The 13350-nt window shown below is 39.9% G+C and overlaps 1 long non-coding RNA gene across 1 annotated transcript in view; it reads right to left on the minus strand.

The window, feature by feature from the left end:
- Nucleotides 1-13350, minus strand: part of LOC131504909 (uncharacterized) — a 43219-nt gene that overhangs the window by 14330 nt on the left and 15539 nt on the right. The window contains exon 3 of the long non-coding RNA XR_009258182.1: nucleotides 8103-8183. This is a non-coding gene — a long non-coding RNA (uncharacterized LOC131504909). The remainder of the gene's footprint in view (nucleotides 1-8102; nucleotides 8184-13350) is intronic.

A 13350-nucleotide genomic window follows, 5' to 3' on the forward strand; every position in this document is an offset into this window, starting at 1 on the left:
AAAGTGTTTTTTATACTTTGATTTTATTTACTTTATTTTATTTTTATTCTAGAGAGAGTACGAGTGGAGGAGAGGGGCAGAAGGAGAGAGAATCTTAAACAGACTCCACACTCATTGCAGAGCCCAATGCGGGGCTCCATCCCACACCCCTGAGATCATGACCTGAGCTGAAATCAAGAGTTGGACGTTCAGCTGACTGAGCCACCCAGGTATCCCAATAAAGTGTGTTTTTTTTAAAGAGAAAAAAAAATCAAAACCAAAACCAAACAACCAAACAAAAGATTTGAACATGGACAATCTTGCTTCAGAGCTACAGGTCTTGACTGTGGCTTTCTGTGGGAAGGGGGAAGTAGGATTGGCATGGTGGCCAAAGGAACCATGGCCTAATTCGTAGGGTCTTTGTTTTTTTTTTAAAGGTGTATTAATTTTTTGTGTCAAAATTTATTTTAAAAATATGATAATTTACCAATTATTATAGAAGGTGAAAGAGATAACTCTGATCCCACATTGTTATTCTTAGAAGTTACAGTAGCATTTTTTTTTGAAGCACTTTAGAAACTGCAGGTGACCACTTTCTGACATGACAACTTAAAATATGATGAACAAAAGAGGTGCCTGGGTGGCTCAGTTGGTTAAGCTTCTGACTTTGGCTAAGGTCACGATCTCATGGCTCGGGGCTCTGTGTCAGTGCAGAGCCAGCCAGCTGCGGGTTCTCTGTCCCCCTCTCTCTCTGCCCCTCCCCAGCTCAAACTTTCTCTCTCTCTCAAAAATAAAAATAAACATTAAGAAAAATATAATGAACAAAATGCATTCAATTTGGAAACTATAGTATGCTAAAACCGAGATTAAGACAAAACTCAAATACCTCTTTCTTCAGTCTTTTTTTTTTTTTAATTTTTTAACATTTATTATTTATTTTTGAGATAGAGAGAGAAACAGAGCATGAACGGGGGGAGGAGCAGAGAGAAAGGGAGACACAGAATCAGAAGCAGGCTCCAGGCTCTGAGCCATCAGCCCAGAGCCTGACGCGGGGCTCGAACCCACGGACCGCGAGATCGCGAGATCGTGACCTGAGCTGAAGTCGGACGCTCAACTGACTGAGCCACCCAGGCGCCCCCCTCTTTCTTCAGTCTTACCATAACCTATTTTCTCAATCTATCTCTTTCCTGCTCCTACACCTTCCAGTAGAAGAAATTCATGCTCTATTTCCTGTCCATGTTTTGCTGAATTTGCTCCCATTTTATCCTCTGCCCAGGATGCTTGCACCCCCACCTCTTTGGTTCACTCAATCCTTCAAGGAGACATCTACACCTAGTTCAATGCATAGCATGGAGGCATATAACACATAATGTGTGTTTATGGGCCTTAGAATGATTACCGTAGAAGCCTTCTTATCCAACAGATCAGGACCAGAAATGGAACAATTCTGTTAAAGTAGGAAATCACAATAATGGGATCTGTACTTACTTTAAATATTTTAACTTCAAGCGTATTTATTTATTTTTAATGTTTATTGATTCATTTTGAAAGATAGAGAAAGAGAGAGAGCACGAGCAGGGGAGGGGAGAGATAGAGCTAGAGAAAGAGAGAGAGAGACAGAGAATCCTAAACAGGCTCTGCACTATCACCGTAGAGTCCAATGTAGGGTTCGATCCCATGAACTGTGAGATCATGACCTGAGCCAAAATCAAGAGTCCAATGCTTAACTGACTGAGCCACCTAGGTGCTTCTCAAGCATATTTATATACATCAATATTTGATGTAAGGCAAGGTTGAGAATGAGTCCACTGTTTGGAACTCTGCATTATCTTTCTTGAGCAAACTACACCCACAATATGCATTTTGATGATTTCTACTTTGGGTTTCTTCCTTCCTTCCTTCCCTCCCACCTTCCTTCCTTCCTTCCCTCCCACCTTCCTTCCTTCCTTCCCTCCTTCCCTCCCACCTTCCTTCCTTCCTTCCTTCCTTCCTTCCTTCCTTCCTTCCTTCCTTCCTTCCTTCCTTCCTTCCTTCCTTCCTTCCTTTTTAATTAGGCTCCACACCCAATTGGGGCTTGAACTCAGGATTCTCAGATCAAGAAAGAGTCTCATGCTCTACTGACTGAGCCAGCTGGGTGTCCCACTTTGGGTTCTTTACAATGGAACAAGAACTTCAACACACCTGAGAAGGAAGTCTGTGTGCGGGACTTGAAATTACCGTGGTTAGAATTATTTACCCAACTTCTTACAATTGTTTTGCCCACACTTATTTCAATGGTAGTTTTTGTTTTTGTTTTTTGGTTTTTCAGTGACTCAGCTTTTACTGAATCTTTTCAAAGCATTCCACTTAAAAAAAAAAAATTAATGAAATGTTGCAAACATACAAGGAGAAAAACAGAGGGAACACCTGTTTCCACACTCAGCTATATGAATGCTAATGTTTTGGTACAGTTGCTTGAGATTTTACAAAAAGAAATAAACATTACAGATAGAGTTGAAAACTCCTGCACACTCCTGATTTTATTTCTTTTTTAAAAAATGTTTATTTTTATTTATTTGAGAGAGAGAGAGGGAGAGAGACGGTGGGGGAAGGGGAAGAGAGAGAATCCCAAGAGGGCTCTGCGCTGATGCGGACGTGGGACTTGAACCCACAAACTGTGAAATCATGACCTGAGCTGAAATCAAGAGCCTGATGCTCAACCGACTGAGCCACCCACGCGTCCCTGATTTCATTTCTATCCCACTTTCCCCATCCATAACAACTGTCCTGAATTTAGCATTTACCTTTTCCATATGAGTTTTTATACTTACTACATATGTGTGCCAATAAGTGTATGGCTTTGTTTTACATATTTTGCATCTATATGTAAATAGTATCATACTACATGCATTATTCTGCAACTTGATTATTTTCTCTCATCATTATGCGTTTATGATTTATCCTTGTTGATAGAGCTCTAGTTAATTCATTTCCATTCAATTTGTAGTATTTTGCAAACATTCCAAAACTTGGTTTTTTTCTCTTATCGAACATTTGAGCTATTTCCATTTTTTCTATTACAAACAACACTACAGTGATCATTCCTTCATAAATCTCCTGGTAGATATATGTGGGAGTTTCTCTAGCCTAGAAAATACAACAAGAAATGGAATTTGGGAGTCAAAGGCATGCACATCCTCACAAGTATGTCGTCAAATTAATTGCTAACACGGTTGTAGCAATTTATATTCTCGCTAGCAGCGTGTGAGAGTTCATTGCTCCATACCCAATACACCTTATCATTCTTTCAAGATTTTCCCAGTTAGATGGGGGTGAAACGGTATCTTAAGTGATTTTACTTTGATTTGCCCAATCGGTAATGAGGTTCATTATCTTTTCATATGTTTATTGGCCATCCAGAAGTCTCTGCTAGAAATTGCTTGTTTCTGTCCTTTGCTCATTTCTCTGTTGTCTTTTATTCTTGACTTATAGAAATCGTTGTTAAATTCCGGATACCTAGTCAATCAAATGAACTGCAAATATCTTTCTTTCTCAGATTCCAGCTTGTAATTTAACTTTGCATATATCATCTTTTTTTTTTTTAAAGATTTAAAGTAATCTCTGTGCCCAAATGCGGAGCTCTAACTCTCAATCCCGAGATCAAGTGTCTCACACTCCATCAGTGGGGCCAGCCAGGCACTCCTGTTCATGTCATCTTTTGTTGAATAAATGTTTCTAAATTGTAGGTAATCACATTTACCAATCTTTTCTGTCATGGTTTGTGCTTTTGGGCTTTAAAAAAAATACTTGCTTATTCTGAGAGAAAGGTTCTCCTAACACTCTCTTCAAAATGTTCTGAAGCTTTATTTCTAATATTTAGGTCTTTATTCCACTTAGATACGGTTTTCCATGTGGTGTGGGAGTAGGGACCTAGCTTTCTTTTTTTCTATATACAGAATCATCTTACCCCAGGTTCTCTGAAAAATAGAACCCAAGGCACTCTTGCTGAAGTATTGAGAGGAGCAATCCCAGGGCAGCAAGAGTTAAGGAAGAGAAGTGAGGAGTAGAAGAAAACAAATAGCAAGTTGATATGTTAGGGTAGCAAGCTGGCTATAGCCTCCCAAGGAAATCCAGCCTTGGTCACCTAGGACATCTTCCCGACAAGTTCTGTGTAAGCACCACACCTCAGAACAGTCCATCAGGGAGAGGAAGAAGGGTGAACAATTTACCTGCTGGATAAATTTTCCCTCCCTGTTCTTGGTTGAAGTTTACTCCACAGGGATTTAATTCACTTCTGGGTTGAGTTACACATTTTCTCTGTATAGCCAGGGGGCAAACCAGTCTCCAGTGCCTTTATTTATTTATTTTTTAAATTTTTTAAATGTTTTTTTATTTTTGAGAGAAAGAGAGACAGAGACAGAGAGAGAGTAGGAGAGGGGCAGGGAGACAGAGGGAGACGCAGAATCTGAACTGTCAGCACAGAGCCCGATGTGGTGCTTGAACTCATGAGCCACAAGATCATGACCTGAGCCGAAGGGGGATGTTGAGCCCACTGAGCCACCCAGGCACCCCTCCAGGGCTTTTATATAGAGCTTCATGCTTTACCCGAGCCTGACAGTGATGGAAGAGGCATATATCCTCCATGAGTCTGGTAGGGGGGGAACCTGGGCACCAGAGCCATTGTGTCTTCTGCTGTACTAGGAACAATGGAGACCACACGAAGGCAGGCTCTCACTCTATGGTGAGATTGAGACAACCAAAAGTAGACGAAGAAATGTCAATAGTGACTGGGGGCTTCCTGGGACGGGTGGGTCCAGGTGTATCGTTCGGATTCTCTACAACCAATTTTCTCATAATTGAATAGTTCATCCTCCCCACCCTCCCCCCATTATAATGCCACATTTGAATATATCAAAGTCTGCATATGTTCACAGACCTCTTTCCAGAGTCTCTTTTCTATCCCACTCACCAATTTGTCTATCCCTAAGCCAATATAATGCCATGTTAACTGTAACTTTAAAATAAGTTGCTATCTGGTGGGAGAGTCTGTTTTGTTCTCATCTTCAAAACTGTCTTATCCTTTTTTTCTTCTATATGAATTTTAAGACCATTCTGTTTAGTTTCACAGTCATTTTTTGATTTTATTTAACATTGTATTGAATTTATGAACTTATTCGAGAAGAATTTACATACATATTTATGACATTGAATCTTCCAATTCATGAACCTGGTAGCTCTCTCCATTTACTCAGATCTCTGTGTAGGTATATATGTACGTGCGTTTTTCAATTTTGTACTTTTCTTCACAAGGATAATTTTGTCAGATTGATTCCTAGTAATCTTGTTTTTGTCCTTATTGTGAATGGGATTGTCATTCTTGCTACAAGTTCTGATTATTTACTGATGTTGAAACACTACTGATTTCTCCGTATTGATCTCAAATACAGCAAATTTGCTAAACTCCCTTATTAGTTTAAATAGATTCTATTCTGTGAATTATCTTGGGATTCTGTATGTAATCAATCATTATATCTGTAAATAAGGACAATGGTCTTCTGATCTCAGTTTTAAAGATTTTTAGAAATCATGAATTAGTGCTAAATTTTGTTGATTTTTTTTTTGCATTTACTGGCATGGTCAATTTTTCTCCTTTAATCTGTTCACGTGGTATATAATATCAATAGATTTTAGGTTGTTGTAATTCCTTCATTTTTTTTGGATAACCAACTGAGTCTTCATAGAAACAATTCTCATTCTTTTGACATTCATATTACATTGCTGTACATAACTTTAAATTAAATTATATTATATTATTTAAGTACACCTGGCATCAGGTTATGAAATCAAATACAGCTGACCCCGGATGGGCAGGGTCACAAGTGCACAGCAGCCCATTACCTACAAGTATTATACTGATGGTTGTTTTTTTTTTTTTTTTAATGTTTATTTATTTGAGAGAGAGAGAGAGAGAGAGAGAGAGATTGAATCCAAGCAGGCCCTCCCAATTGTGAGATCATGACCTAAGCTGAAATTGATCCACCCAGGTTCCCCATTGTTTTCTTTTTTTTTTTTCTTAAAGATTTTATGCTTACATAATCTCAATATGGGCTCGAATTTCCAGCCCCAAGATCAAGAATCACAGGCTCTACCAACAGAGCCAGCCAGGCGCCCCACACTGATAGATCTTTTATTTTTTTAAGTTAATTAATTGATTAATTAATTCAGGAATCTCAAGCAGTCTTCATGATTAGTGTGGAGCCCAGCGCAGGGCTCAATACAGGGCTCGATCCCATGACCCTGGGATCACGACCTGAGCCGAAATCATAGAGTTGATTGCTCAAGCAACCGAGCCACCCAGGCACCCCTGATGGTCCTTTTAAAACAGAATTGAGAGTATCGGTTAAGTGGAAGTCAATTTAAAAAGCGTTTGGTTTAAGGAAATCGGTGGCTGTGGCAACAAAGCACACACTTCGTAAGTCCACATGAGTTGTCTCCATTCAACTAAATTCAAGAAATCGTTATTGAGAAACTACATTAAGTACCATGTTAGGCATGAACAAATAGTTCCTGTTTACAAAATATTTTCCAACCTAGTAGAGAGGTTAACACCAAGTGCATACATACATCATCACGATGCAAAAAGGTAAGACAGATGTCTAGGATGTACAAAAACTGTCATGAGGGGAGGTGTAACTGGGGAAAAGGAGTGATCAGGAAAGAAGTCTTAGAGGAGGTATATTCTGCAGTGAACTAAGAAAGGTGTTAGACCATTGCTGTCCACACCGGCCATATGGAATTTAACTGTTTCCTATAAATCAGCAATTGCCCTGAAAGCAATGGGAGCTATCTGTCTGGTCTGCCCTGATTACATTTCTTTTCTTGTTGGCCTTGCACACAGATTGTCCCCCTCTGCCCAGACCTTTCAGATGAGAAGTCCACACCCTAATCCCTAGAACTTGTGAATATGTCACGTTACATGGCAAGGGAGAACTAAGATTGAAGATGGAAATAAATTTGCTAATCAACTGATTATTTTAATTATTTTTAATTATTATTTTTAATTTTAGTTACTTCTTTAATGTTTGTTTATTTTTGAGAGGGGGGAATGAGCGGGGGAGGGGCAGAGAGAGAGGGAGGCAAAAGATCTGAAGTGGGTTCTGTGTGGACAGCAGAGAACCTGATGTGGGGCTCAAACTCATGCACCATGAGATTATGACCTGAGCCGAAGTCAGACACCTAACCGACTAAAACCATCCAGGCACTCCTCAGCTGATGTTTAAATGGGGAGATTATCACGGATTATCCTCATGGGCCCAGGGTAATCACAAGAGCCCTTGGAAGTCAAAGAGGGAAGCAGGAGAGTTAGTGCCAAAGGGATGCAGCCTGAGAAAGACTTGACCAGTTATTGTTGGCTTTGAAGATGGAAGGGGGTCATAAGCCAAAGAATAATGGCAGCCTCTAGAGGCTGACAAAGGTAAGAAAATGGATTCTTTCCTGGAGGCTTCAGAGGAAAACGCAGCCTGGAGACACCTTGATTTTAGCCCAGTAGGTCCCATTTTAGACTTCAGGCCTACAGAACTGTAAGCTAGTAAATTTGTGTCATTTTAAGCCAGGTTTGTGGTAATTTGTTACATCAACAATAAGAAAATAACACAAAAGGTTAATAAAGCTAATCAGGAGAAAGAAAAGGTTTTGAAGGAAGGCTCATGGCTTTGCTCTTGCTATGGTAAGGAGCAGGTGGTTATTTGTGAAAGGGCCAGAAGTCCATTGGAAATGCGGGTTTTCTGAAATGGATCTCAGAAAAGAGGGTGCGATTTGGGATACTAGAATCATCTCATAGATGCTTCACCTGAAGCATGGGGGAGATGGCTTGAAAGAGAAAATTTTGAGCGATGTTGTGCAATAGAAATAGAACACAAAACAGGAATGTGAGCCACATTCGCAATTTAAATTTCTCAGGAACCGTGTTAAAAGCATTAAAAAGGAAGATATAAAATTAAAATTTAATGGCATATTTAATTGTACCCAACATGTCCAAATTATTATCATTTCAACCTACAATCACTACAAAATTATTAATGAGATGTTTTTTATTCTTTTTTTTGTATGAAGTCTTTAAAATCTTGTACACATTTTATACTCACAGCATATCTCAGTTCGGTGTATCTATAATTTCAAGAGCTCTATGACCATCACGTGGTTGGTGGGTGCCGAACTGGACAGTCCTGTTTAGAGAAAGAGCAGACACAAAGGGCGGAGCCTTGAGAGACATATGCATTTAGGAGATAGGAGGAGGAAATGGACCCAGTGGATGAATAGACAGAAGTAGGAGGAGAGTCAGAATAATGCAATGTTTCAAAATCCAAAGGAATTTTACTTAGGGAAATGTGGGGGGTGAGGGGTGGGAAGCATCATATACTTTTTTTCCTCAGCACTCTGGCTTATTCAACTCTTAGATTTTAGGGGGTTCCCCCATCTGTAGTGAAGCTCTATACTACAAAGTCGCTTTCCTTTGCTCTGGCTTTAATAGTCTCAAATATATATTTAGCCATAAATTTAGGGGCTCAGACATAGGTAGCTAGGGATAACAGGGTGACTAGGGAAAAAAGAAAGGATCACTGAGGTGGCATGAGGTTGTTGGAGGATGGTGACGATTTGGAACAGGTGCCTGGTGGGAGTAAGATGGAGATCATGTTACCATGACAACTGATTATTTCATTGGTCCAATGACCAGTTGCCATGGTGACAAAATCTTTGTGTCAGTGTGACATGGATCCCAAGGGAGAAGATGCTTGTGCAAAGGACCCTTTGCTCATTGGTAAAGCTTTTATATTTGCAATAATTCTTGCGTTGCTTGATGAAACCTCCCCCAGGAACTTCAATCACCATTGATGGCCCCTCTCCTCCTTCCTGTTCATCTATAGCAATCACTGCTTGTAAAGTGCACACATTTTCATTGTTCATGTTCTATATAGTGTTTTCTTGCCTGATAGTCTTTAATTATTTTAGCAATTTATCTCTTTCTCCTATATAGATATAATCCTGTTGAAGGCAGGAATCATTCATATAATTCAGTTATGTTTTCAAAGGATTGGGGGTTAGTGGAGAAAAAGAGACCAAGAAGACCTTTGGGCTAGACAAATTTGCATTTGCATACCACGTGTGCTTCTGTCATTTGTCAATTGTGTGGCCTTAGCAAAGTCATTTTATCTTCTTGAAATTTAGTTTTCTTCTATAAAATGGGGATAATAAAACTTGCATTGTGGGTTTGTTGCGGTGATTACAGATAACCTAAATAAAGCAGCTGGCCTATGGTAGGGACTCAATAAATAGTTCCAATTATTATAACATTGTGCCCAGGCCCAGTCCTGGATGCCATGATTAGCACTTAGTAATACCTGATGAACAATACGACAATGATGACAGATGATAGGATAACAGTAGAACTAGATCTAATCTTCAGGGTGCTTAAAGATCAGTTGTCCTGTGATCGCCCAACTATATCTCAGCTGCAATTCTTTTATATATATACACACACACACACATATATATACATATGTATATATACATATGTATATATGTGTGTGTGTGTGTGTATATATATATATGTGTGTGTGTATATATTACACACACATATATGTATATATGTATATATATGTATATATATGTGTGTGTGTGTATATATATGTTTTTAATGTTTATTTATTTTGAGAGAGAGAGACCGAGAGTGAGAGGCAAGAGGCAGGGAAAGAGGGAGACACAGAATCTGAAGCAGGCACCAGGCTCTGAGCTGTCAGCACTGAGCCCAGCGTGGGGCTTGAACTCATGAACCGCGAGATCATGACCTGAGCCAAAGCCGGACGCTCAATCAACTGAGCCCCCGAGGCACCCCACCTCATCTGCAATTCTTAGCTTGCAATCCAAGTTATGAGGATTGTAACTTCTTGGGAGAAAAAATTTGTTAACTGTTTAGTGAGGAAAAAGGAGAGGAGAGAAAACCACATATTTTGTTGCCTCCTAGACAGAAAAACATACTACCAGTGGAGTAGTTGTGCCCCCCCCCAACCCCTCAAAAATCACACATGAATCTGATTCAGCCTCTAGACCCAACTACTGATTTACAACACAGAGGGCAGAGCACGTTAAAAACCACCACAGGGAAGCAATCAGCAAGATCCAGATTGTGAGAAATACTACAGGAAAAAGAGTGTAGTTTCTTCAACAAATACATTGCAAGAAAAAAAGAAGTAGAAGGAACTTCTAAATTAAAAAAGATTTGGGGCACCCGGGTGGCTCAGTCGGTTAAGCATCCAACTCTTGGTTTCGGCTCAGGTCATGATCACATGGGTCCCATGGGGCCCTGTGCTGATAGTCCGGAGTCTGCTTGAGATTCTCTCTCTCTGCTCCTCCCCCACTCACGCATATACATGCATGCTCTTTCTCTCTCTCTCTCCCTAAAAAAAAAAAAAAAAAAAAAATTAAGGGACGTATCATCCAATTTCCATTTGTGGATGTTACTTGAGCCATGATTCAAACAAACAAAATTTTAAGAAATTCATAAGGGGATTGGAAATTTAAACACTGACAGGATGGATAAAAGATATATCTTAACATATGTTTTAATTTATTTTCTGACTTCAAAGATTCCATTAATTCTTAGATAAGAGAATGGTATGATTTGTTTTAAAAAAAACTGTTATTGAGGCACCAGGGTGGCTCAGTCGGTTAAGCTTCCTGCTTCAGCTCAGGTCATGATCTCGAGGTTGGTGTGTTCGAGTCCTGCATCGGGCTCTGTGCTGATAGCTCAGAACCTGGAGCCTGCTTTGGATTCTGTGTCTTCCTCTCTCTCTGCCCCTCCCTGGCTCACGTGTTCTCTCTCTCTCTCTCTCTCTCTCCCTCTCAAAAATAAATAAACATTAAAACAAAAACTGTTCTTAACTTTTTGCAGATATAGCTTTAAGATATGTGTATATTGATGAAGTATGGTATCTGGAATTGCTTTAAAATAACACAGGAGGGGCAAGGTGAGGGTGGGGTCTAGATGAAACAAGATTGGCTACTACTTGACGACTATTGGTGCTAGATGATGGGGAGGGTTCATTGTATTATTTGTCTATTTGCCTCTGTTTGAAGAGGATTAAAGAATCATATTTAAAACAGGAAGTGCATTTATCCAAGATTGTATGCACAATAAAGATGCTCAGATGTAAAGAAATACAGAATATTCCATGCTGCAGTGTTGGATGAATACACCGTGTTGGTTTAACAAATAAACTAATGTATATGTCTCCCCTTGTTGGTCTTCCACAGTGAGGTTTCTTTTTTTTTTTTTTAATTTTTTTTTTTTAACATTTATTTATTTTTGAGACAGAGAGAGACAGAGCATGAACGGGGGAGGGGCAGAGAGAGAGGGAGACACAGAATCAGAAGCAGGCTCCAGGCTCTGAGCCATCAGCCCAGAGCCTGACGCGGGGCTCGAACTCACAGACTGCCAGATCGTGACCTGAGCCGAAGTCGGACGCTCAACCGACTGAGCCACCCAGGCGCCCCCACAGTGAAGTTTCTACAATGTACACACAAATGATATCTTTCCACTTCAAATTACAATTATTATCATTCATAATGTTGTAGGTTAAATTCCTTGAAAAAACAAACAGACTCTGATAGGGAGTTTGTGGGCAAGAGGGGGTGAAGTGTGCTTTTGTGATCATTTCTCGTGGGGAATGCAGTAAAGAGGAATGGGCAGAGTAAAGAGTTGACCTGTGATCCAGTTGCCAAACAGATGTCATCTGATCCAGCACCGCTACCCCCAACACCTAGGGAGCTCAGGAGATAGGAGGGCCCTTCAAATATACACAGCCTGGAGCACTGGGGCCAGGTCTTTACACTTGACATCACCCTCCTCCTTCCCTTGCCCCAACAAACTTGAACTAAGCCTTCAAGGCTGATCTCAAATGTTTCTGTGTCTGTGAACTTTTTTTTAAAACATCCACCCCCAGGTTGCTGTCCAGTTTTCCCAGCACCATTTGTTAAAGACACATTCTTTCTCCCATTGGATATTCTTTCCTGCTTTGTTGAAGATTAATTGACCATGTAAGTGTAGGTTCATCTCTGGGTTTTCCATTCTGTTCCATTGATCTATGTGTCTATTTTTGTGCCAGTTCCATACTGTTTTGATCACTACAGCTTTGTAATATAACTTGAAGTCCAGAATTCTGATGCCTCCAGCTTTGTTTTTCTTTTTCAAGGTTGCTTTGGCTGTTTGGGGCCTTTTGTGATTCTGTACAAATTTTAGGATTGCTTGTTCTAGCTCTGTGAAAAATGCTGTTGGTATTTTGATAGGGACTGCATCAAATGTGTAGATTGCTTTGGGTGGCATGGACATTTTAATTAGTTTCTTTTATACCATACATAAAAATAAATTCAAAATTGATTAAAGACATAAATGTGAGACCTGAAACCATGAAAATGCTAGGAAAGAATACAGGCAGGAACCTCTTTGACATTGGTCATAGCAATTCTTTCTAGATAGGTCTCCTGAGGCATGGGAAACAAAGTCAAAAATAAACTATTAGGGCTATATCAAAATAAAAAGCTTCTGCACAATGAAGGAAACAATCAACAAATCTAAAAGGCAATCTACACAATGGGAGAAGGTACTTGCAAATGACATATCTGATAAGGGATTAGTATCCAAAGTATTTAAAGAACTTAAAAACTCAACACCCTAAAAATGAATAATCCAATTAAAAAAATGGACAGAAGATGTGGATAGACATTTTTTCAAAGAAGACATACAAATGGCCAACAGACAACGTGCAAAGATACCCAACATCAGTTATGCAGGGAAATGCAAAGCAAAACTACAATGAGGGGCGCCTGGGTGGCTTAGTCGGTTAGGCATCCAACTCTGGATTTCGGCTCAGGTCATGATCTTATGGTTGGTGAGATCAAGCCCCATGTGGGCTCTGCACTAAGAATGTGGAGCCTGCTTGGAATTGTCTCTCTCCCTCTCTCTCTGCCCCTCCTCTGCTCCTACTCTCTCTCTCTCAAAAACAAACAAACCAACACATCTACAATGAGATATGGCCCCGCACCCTTCAGAATGACTAAAATCAACAACATGAGAAACAACAAGGTGTTGGCAAGGATGTGGAGACATGGGAACCCTCTTGCACTGTTGGTGGTGGATGCAAACTGGTGCAGCCACTGTGGACAACAGTATGGAGGATCCTCAAAAATTTTTAAATAGAGTTACCCTGTGATCCAGCAATTGCACTGGTAGGTATTTACCCAGAGAATACAAAAATACTAACTCAAAGGAATACATGCACCCCAATGTTTATAGCAGCATTATTTGCAATAGCAAAATTACAGAAACAACCCAAGTGT

Source organism: Neofelis nebulosa, chromosome 2 (genome assembly GCF_028018385.1).
Source record: "Neofelis nebulosa isolate mNeoNeb1 chromosome 2, mNeoNeb1.pri, whole genome shotgun sequence".
NCBI lineage: Eukaryota > Metazoa > Chordata > Mammalia > Carnivora > Felidae > Neofelis > Neofelis nebulosa.